Genomic DNA, 10,412 nt, shown 5'->3' with positions numbered 1-10,412 from the left:
TGAGGCTTTCTACTCCCATAAAGATTTACACCCTCGGAAACCCTGTACAGGGTCTCTATGGGTCGGAACCGACTCGACGGCACTTAACAACAACAACAAGATACAAGGCAGATGAGTAAAACTTCTCCATATACTGAGACCTGGATACATGGCAGAGTAGTCCAACATGTCCATATAAAGGGTTCTAAGTACATGGCAGATGAATCCAGCATGTACATATACTGAGACCTAGCTACATGGATGACAAGTCCAACATGTTCATATACACAGAGCTACCTACATGGCAGATCAGTTCAACATATCCATGTGCGGAGAGCTAGCTGCATTGCAGATGAGTCCAATGTGTCCATATACTGAGAGCTAGCTACATGGAAGAGTAGTGCATCAATTCCATATACAAAGATCAAGCTACCTTGCAGATGAGTCCAACTTGTCTATATACAGAGAGCTAGCTACATGGGAGAGTAGTTATACACGTCCATATTCAGGGTACTTGCTACATGGCAGATAAGTCCAACTAGTCTATATACAGAGAGCTAGCTACATGGTCGAGTAATGCAACATTTCCATATACAGAGTTGAAACTTCATGGCAGATCAATCCAAAGTGTTCAAATAGTGAGAGCTAGCCACATGGCAGAGTAGTCCAACATGTCCATATACAGGGTAATAACTACATGGCATATGAGTCCAACACGTCCATATACTGAGAGTTAGCTACATGGCAGACAAGTCCAATATGTTCATATACAGAGAGCTACATGTTTAGCAGATCAGTCCAACATACCCATGTACACACAGCTAGATAGATGGCAGACGAGTCCAAAATGTCCATATACAGATAGCTAGCTACATGGCAGATGTGTCCAACATGTCCATATACTGAGAACTAGGTACATAGCAGAGTAGTCGAACATGTCCATATACAGTGTACTAGTACATGGCAGATGAGTCCAATATGTTCAAATACAGAGAGCAACCTACTTGGCAGATCAGTCCAACATGACCAGGTACAGAGAGCTAGACACATGGCAGACGAGTCCAAAATGTCCATGTACAGAGAGCTAGCTACATGGCAGATGTGTCCAACATGTCCATATACTGAGAGCTAGCTACATGGCAGACAAGTACAATAAATTCATATAGAGAGCTAGTTACATGACAGTGTAGTGCAACATTTCCATATACAGAGTTCTAGCTACAAGGCAAATGAGTCCTACTTGCCCATATACTGATAGCTGGCTACATATCAGACGAGTATGAAATGTCCATATACAGGAACTAGCTAAATGGAAGAGTAATGCATCATTTCCACATACAGAGTTCAAGCTACATGGCACATGAATCCAAAGAATCCCTATAATGAAAGCTAGCTACATGGCAGGGTAATCCAACATGTCCATATACTGGGAACTAGCTACAAGGCAGATGAATCCAACTTATCTATATACAGAGGGCTAGCTACATGGCAGAGTAATGCAACATGTCAAAATACAGGGTACTAGCTACATGGCAGAGGAGTCCAACATGTCCATATACTAGGAGCTAGGTACATGGCAGACAAGTCCTATATGTTCATATACAGAGAGCTAGCTACAGGGCAGGGTAATGCAACATTTCCATATACAGAGTTCTAGCTACATGGCAGATGTGTCCAACGTATGCATATACTGAGAGCTAATTACATGGCAGAGTAGTTCAACATGTCGATATACAGGCTAGTAGCTAATGGAAGATGAGTCCAACGTATCCATATACTGAGAGCTAGCTACATGGCAGAGTAGACCTACATGTCCTTATACAGGGTATAAGCTACATGGCAGATGAGTCCAACATATCCATATATTGAGAGCTAGGTACATGGCAGAAAAGACCAATATGTTCATATACAGAGAGGTAGCTACGTGACAGGATAGCACAACATTTCCATATACAGAGTTCTAGCTACAAGGCAGATGAGTCCAACTTGACTATATACAAAGAGCTAGCTACATGGCAAGAGTAGTGCATCATTTCCATAGACAGAGTACAAACTACATGGCATGTAAGTCCAAAGTATCCATATACTGAGAGCTTGCCACATGGCAGTATAGTCCAATATGTCCATATACAGGGTACTAGCTGCAAGGCAGATGAGTCCAACTTGTCTATATACAGAGAGCTAGCTACATGGTAGAGTAGTGCATCATTTCCATAAACAGAGTTTAAGCTACATGAAAGATGAGTCCATCTTGTCTATATTCAATGAGCTAGCTACAAGACAGAGTAGGTCAACATGTCCATATACAGGGTACTAACTCTATGGCAGATGAGTCCAACATGTCCCTATATTGAAAGCTAACTACATGGCAGACAAGTCCAATATGCTCATATACAGAGAGCTAGCTACATGGCAAGTTAGTGTGACTTTTCCATATTCGGAGTTCTAGCTACATGGCATTTGCATCCAATGTGTCCATATACTGAGGGTGAGCTACATGGCAGACAAGTCCAATATGGTCATACACAAAGAGCTACCTACTTGGCAGATCAGTCCAACATATCCATGCACAAAGAGTCCAACATGTCCATATTCAGGCTACAAGCTACATGGCTGATGCATTCAACTTGTCTATATACTGAGAGCTAGCTACATGGCAGACAAATCCAATATGTTCATATACAGAGAGCTTCCTACTTGGCAGATCTCTCCAACATATCCATGCACAAAGAGCTAGCTATATGTCAGATGAGTCCAAAATGTCTATCTACAGAGAATTAGCTACATGGCAGGGGTGTGCATCATTTCCATATGCAGAGTTCCAGCTATATGGCAGACTTGTCCAATGTGTCCATATACTGAGAGTTATCTACACGGCAGATCAGTCAAATTTCCATGCACAGAGTGTTTGCTGCATGTCAGATGAGTCCAAAATGTCCATATACAGGGAAATAGCTACATGGCAGGGTAGTGCAACATTTCCATGTACAGAGTTATAGCTACATGAAAGATGTGTCCAAAGTGTCCATATACTGAGAACTAGTAACATGACAGATGAGTCCAATATGTTCATATACAGAGAGCTACCTAAATAGCAGATCTGTCCAACATATCCATGTACAATGGGCAAGCTACACGGCATACAAGTCCAAAATGTCCATATAGAGATAGCTAGCTACATGGTAGGGTAGTGCAACATTTCCATATACAGAGTTCTAGGTACAATGCAGATAAGTCTAACTTGTCTACATACAGTGAGCATTCTATATGTCAGAGTAGTGTAACATTTCCATATACAGAGATCTAGCTACCAGGAAGATGTGTCCAACATGTCCATATAGTGAGAGCTAGCTACATAGCAGACAACTCTAATATGTTCATATACAGAGAGCTATCTACATGGAAGATCAGTCTAACATATCCATGCACAGAGTTCTAGCTACAAGGCACATGAGTACAACTTGTCTATATACAGAGAGCTATCTACATGGTTGAGTAGTGCAACATTTCCATACACAGAGTTCTAGCTATATGGAAGATGTGTCCAACATGTCCATATCCTGAGAGTGAGCTACATGGCAGACAAGTCCAATATGGTCATACACAAAGAGCTACCTACTTGGCAGATCCGTCCAACATGTCCATGTACAGAGAGCTAACTACATGGCAGACGAGTCAAAACTGTCCATATACAGAGAGCGAGCTACATGGCAGGGTAGTGCATCATTTCCATATACAGTGTTCTTTCTACAAGATACATTAGTCCAACTTGTCTATATACAGAGAGCTAACTACATGACAGGGTAGTGCAACATTTGCATATACAGAGATCTAGCTACATGGCAGAAGTGTCCAACGTATCCATCCTTATGCTGAAACCTAGCTACCTGGCAAAGTAGTCCAAAATGTAATTATACAAGGTACTAGCTACATGGCAGAGGATCCCATTATGTCCATATAATGAGAGTGAGCTACATGGCAGATCAGTCCAATATGTTCATATACACAGAGCTAACTACTTGACAGATCAGTCCAACATATCCATGTACAGAGAGCTACCTACCTGGCAGATAAATCCAATATGTTCATACACTGAGAGCTAGCTACATGGCAGGGTAGTGCACATTTCCATATACAGCATTTTACCTACATGGCAGATATGTCCAATGTATCCATATACTGAGAGCTAGCTGCACGGCAGAAAAGACCAATATGTTCATATACAGAGAGGTACCTACTTGGCAGATCAGTCCAACATATCCATGTATAGAGAGCTCGCTACATGAAAGAAAAGTCCAAAATTTCCACGTACAGAGTGCTAGCTACGTGGCAGGGTGCGGCAACATTTTCATATACAGAGTTTTAGCTACATGGCAGATGAGTCCATCTTGTCTATATACAGAGAGCTAGGTTCATGGCAGATTCGTGCAACATTCCCATATACAGTGTTCTAGCTACATAGCAGATGTGTCCAACGTGTTCTTATACTGAGAGTTAGCTTCATGGCATTCAAGTCCAATATGTTCATATACAGAGAGCTACCTACTTGACAGATCTGTCCAACATATCCATGTACACAGAACTAGGTACATGGCAGACGGGTCCATATTGTCCTTAAACAGAGAGCTAGCTTTATGACAGAGTAGTGCAACATTTCCATATACAGAGTTCTATCTAGCTATATGGCCGATGTGTCCAATGTGTCCTTATACTGAGAGTTAGCTACATGTCAGTCAAGACAAATATGTTCATATACAGAGAGTTACCTACTTGGCAGATCAGTCCAGCATATCCAAGTACAGAGAGCTAGCTACATGGCAGATGAGTCCAAAATGTCCATATACAGAGAGCTAAATACATGGTAGGTTTGTGCAACATTTCCATATTCAGAGTTGTAGCTACAAGGCAGAAGAGTCAAGCTTGTCTAAATACAGAGAGCTAGTTACAGGGCAGAGTAGTGCAACATTTCCATATACAGAGATCTAGCTACATGTCAGATTTTTCCAACGTGTCCATATACTGAGAGCTGGCTACATGGCTGAGTTGTCCAACATGTCCATATACAGGGTACTAGATACATGGCAGATTAGTCCAACATGTCTTTATACTGAGGGCTAGCTACATGGCAGACAAGTCCAATATGTTCATATTCAGAGAGGAACCTACTTTGCAGATCAGTCCAACATATCCATGTACAGAGAGCTAGTAACATTTCAGACGATTCCAATATGACCATATACTGAGAGTTAACTACATGGCAAATGAGACCAACATGTGTATATATAGAGGACTCACTCCCTGGCTAATGAGTCCAACATGTCCGTATACTGAAAGCTAACTACATGGCAGACAAATCCAATATATTCATATACAGAGTTAGCTACATGGCAGGGTAGTGCAACATTCCCATATACAGAGTTCTAGCTACAAGGCCGATGAGTCTAATATGTGCATATACAGAAAGCTAACTACATGGCAGATCAGTCCAACATATCCATGTACAGGAGCTAACTACATGGCAGACGAGTCCAAAATGTACATATATAGAGAACGAGCTACATGGCAGGTAGTGCTACATTTCCATATACTGAGTTCTTTCTATATGGCAGATGAGTCCAACTTGTCTATAATCAGGGAGCTAACTTCATAGCCGGGTAGTTCAACATTTCCATATACAGAGTTCTAGCCACATGACAGATGTGTCCAATATGTCCATATACTGAGACCTAGCTACATGGCAGATCAGTCAAAAATATCGATGCACAGAGAGCTAGCTACATGTCAGACAAGTCCAAAATGTCCATATACAGAGATTGAGCTACATGGCAGAGTAATGAATAATTTCCATATACAGAGGTCAAGCTACATGGCTGATGAGTCCAAAGTGCTTATATACTGAGAGCTAGGTACATGGCAGAGTGGTCCAACATGTCCATATACGGAGTTCTTGCTACAGGGCAGATGTGTCCTACGTGTCCATATACTGAGAGCTAGCTACATTGCAGACAAGTCCAATATGTTCATATACAGGGAGCTAACTACTTGGCTGATCAGTCCAATATATCCATATTCAGAGATCTAGCTACATGGCAGAGTAGTGCAAAATGTCCATATACAGGGTTCTAACTACATTGCAGATATGTCCAACGTGTCCATATACTGAGAGGTAGCTACATGGCATGGTAATCCAACATGTCCCTATAGAAGGTACTAGATACATGGCAGATTATTCAAATATGTTCATATGCAGAGAGCTACCCACTTGGCAAATCAGTCTAAAATATCCATGTATAGAGAGCTAGCTGCATGGCAGAGTTGTGCATCATTTCCATATACAGAGTTCAAACTAAAATACAGATGATTACAAAGTGCTGATGTACTAAGAGCTAGCTACATGGTAGAGTAGTCCAACATGTCCATATAAAGTGTACAAGCTACATGGCAGATGTGTCCAACGTGTCCACAAACTTAGAGCTAGTTACATGGCAGAAAAGGCCAATATGTTCATATACAGAGAGCTACCTACTTGGCAGATCTGTCCAACATATCCATGTGCAGAGAGCTAGCTACATATCAGACGAGTCCAAAATGTCCATATACAGAGAGCTGGGTAAATGGCAGAGTAGAGTATCATTTTCATATACAGAGTTCAAGCTACATGGCATATGAGCCCAAAGTATCCATATACTGAGAGCTAGGTACATAGCAGAGTAGTCCAACATGTACATGTACATGGTACTAGCTACCAGACACACGAGTCCAACTTGTCTATATACAGAGAGCTAGCTACATCACAGAGTAGTGCAACATGTCCATATATAGGGTTCTATGTCCATGGCAAATGAGTCCAACATGTCCATATACTAGGAGCTAGCTACATGGCAGACACAACCAATATGTTCATATACAGAGAGGTAGCTACATGGAACGGCAGTGAAACATTTCCATATACAGTGTTCTAGCTACATGGCAGATGTGTCCAATGTGCCCATATACTGAAAGCTAGCTACATGGCAGAGTAGCCAAACATGTCCATATACAGGGTACTAGCTACATGACAGATGAGTCCCACATGTCCATATACTGAGAGCTAGCTTCATGGCAGACAAGTGCAATATGTTCATATACAGAAAGCTAGCTACATGGCAGCGTAGTGCACCTTTTCCATATACGGGAAGCTAGCTACATAGAAGAAAAGTCCAATATGGTCATATACAGAGAGCTAGCTACATGGCAGATAAGTCCAAAATATCCATGCACAGAGAGCTAGCTATGTGTAAGTGGAATATAAGTCCAATATGTTCATAAACACAAAGCTATCTACTTGGCAGATCAGTCCAACATATCGATGTACATAGAGCTAGCTACATTGCATATGCGTCCAAAATGTCCATACACAGAGAGCTAGCTACATGGATGGGTTGTGTAACATTTCAATATAGAGACTTCTAGCTACAAGGCAGATGATTCCAACTTATCTACATCCAGAGAGTAAGCTACATGGCAGGCTAGTGCAACATTTCCTTATACAAAGATCAAGCTACTTGGCAGATGTGTTCAACGTGTCCATATACAGAGAGCTAGGTACATGGCAGAGTAGTCCAACATGTCCATATACAGGGTACTAGCTACATGGCAGATGAGTCCGACATGTCCATATACTGAGAGGTAGCTACATAGAAGATAAGTCCAATATGTTCATATGCAGAGACCTAGCTACATGGCAGGGTAGTGCAACATTTCCATATACAGAGGTCTAACTACATGGCAGATGTGTCCAACGTGTGCATATACTGAGAGCTTGCTACATGGCAGAGTAGTCCCCCATGTCCATATAAAGTGTACTAGCTACATGGCATATGAGTCCAACATGTCCATATACTGAGAGCGAGCTACATAGCAGTCAAGTTCAATATGTTCATTTGCAGAAAGCTACCTACTTGGCAGATAAGTTCAACATATCCATGCACAGAGCGCTAGCTACATGTCAGTCGAGTACAAAATTTTTATATACTGAGAGCTAGCTACAGGTCAGAGTAGTCCAACATGTTCCTATACAGAGTTCTAGCTACATGTCATATATGTCCAACATGTACATATATTGAGAGCTAGCTACATAGCAGACATGTCCAATATGTTCATATACAGAGAGCTAGCTACATGGCAGGGTAGTGAAACATTTCCATATACAGAGTCCAAGCTACATGACAGAGGAGTCCAACTTTTTTATATACAGAGGGCTAGCTACATGGCAGAATAAGGCAACGTGTCCATATAAAGTGTAATAGCTACATGACAGATAAGTCCAACATGTCCATATACTGAGAGTTAGATACAGGGCACAGTAGTCCAACATGTTCATATACAAGGTACTAGCTGCATAGTAGAAGAGTCCAACTTGTCGATATACAGAGAACTAGCTACATGGCAGATTAGTGTATCATTTCCATATACAGAGTTCAAGCAACATGACAGAGGAGTCGAACTTTTCTATATACAGAGAGCTAGCTACATGGCAGAGTAATGCAACATGTCCATATACAGGGTATTAGCTACATGGCAGATGAGTCCATAATGTCCATATACTGAGAGCTAGCTACATGGCAGACAAGTCCAGTATGTTCATATACAAAGAGATAGCTCCATGGAATGGTACTGCAACATTTCCATATACAGAGTTCTAGCTACATGGCATTTGTGTCCAACGTGTCCATATAATGGGAGCTAGCTACAGGCAGAGTAGTCCAACATGTCCGTATACAGGGTAGTAGCTACATGGCAGATGAGTCCAGCATGTCCATATACTGAGAGGTAGCTACATGGCAGACAAGTCAAATATGTTCAAATACAGAGAGCTACCTACTTGGCAGATCTGTGCAATATATCTATACATAGAGAGCTAGCTACATGTCAGAAGAGTGCAAATTCTCCATATACAGAGAGTTAGCTACATGGCAGGGTAGTGCAACATATCGATATACAGAGTTCCAGCTATATGGCAGATGTGTCCAATGTGTCCATATACCGAGAGTTACCTATATGGCAGATCAGTCAAAATTTCCATGCACAGAGAGCTAGCTACATGTCAGACGAGTCTAAAATGTCCATATACAGAGAGTTAGCTACATGACAGGGTAGTGCAACATTTCCGTATGCAGAGTTGCTCCTAGAAGGCAGATGAGTCCAGTTTTTCTATATACAGACAGCTAGCTACATGGCAGTGTAGTGCAACATGTCCATATTCACGGTTCTAACTACATTGCAGATATGTCCAACGTGTCCATATACTGTGAGGTAGTTACATGGCAGTGTAGTCCACCATGTCCTGGCAGATTTGTCTAACATATCCATACACTGAGAGTTAGCTACATGGCAGACAATTCCAATATATTCATATACAGATAGCTAGCTACATGGCAGGGTACTGCAACATCTACATATACAGAGTTCTAGTTTAATGGCAGATTTGTCCAACGTGTCCATATACAGAGAGCTAGCTGCATGGCAGAGTAGGGCATCATTTCCATATACAGAGTTAAAGCTACATCGCAGATGAATCAAAAGTTTTTATATATTGAGTGCTAGCTACATGGCAGAGTAGTTCAACATGTCCATATAGAGAGTACAAGATGCATGGCAGACATGTGCAATGAGTCCATATATTGTGAGGTAGCTCCATGGCAGACAAGTCCAATATGTTCATAAACAAAGAGCTAGCTACATGGCAGCATAGTCCAACATTCCCATATACGGAATTCTAGCTAGAAGGCAGATGTGTCCAACATGTCAATATGCAGAGAGCTAGATATATGGCAGAGTAGTACAACCTGTACATATACAGGGTACTTGCTACATGTCAGATGAGTCCATCATGTCAATATAAACAGTACAACCTACATGGCAGACATGTACAACGTGTCCATATATTGAGAGCTATCTTCATGGCAGATAAGTCCAATATGTTCATATACACAGAGCTAAATACTTGGTAGATCAGCCGAACATATCCATGTACAGAGAGCTACCTATATTGCACATGAGTACAAATTGTCAATATACAGAGAGCTAGCTACATGGCAGGGTAGTGCAATATTTAAATATTCAGAGTTCTAGCTACAAGGAAGATGAGACCAATTTGTCAATGTACAGAGAGCTAAATACCTGACAGGGTAGTGCAACATGTCCATATACACAGTTCAAGTTACATGAAACAGTAGTCCAACATGTCCATATACAGGGTACTAGCTACATGGCAGATGAGATCAACAAATCCATATACTTAGAGCTAGCTAAATGGCAGACAAGTCCAATATGTTCATTTACAGAGACCTAGCTACATGATATGGAGCTCTGGTAGCGTAGTGGTTACGAATCGGGCTGCGAACCTTAAGGTCAGCGGTTCGAAACTACCAGCCGCTCCGCGGGAGAAAGAT

Source organism: Chrysochloris asiatica, unplaced genomic scaffold (genome assembly GCF_000296735.1).
Source record: "Chrysochloris asiatica unplaced genomic scaffold, ChrAsi1.0 scaffold00296, whole genome shotgun sequence".
NCBI lineage: Eukaryota > Metazoa > Chordata > Mammalia > Afrosoricida > Chrysochloridae > Chrysochloris > Chrysochloris asiatica.
Note: the sequence above shows the minus strand (reverse complement) of the source record.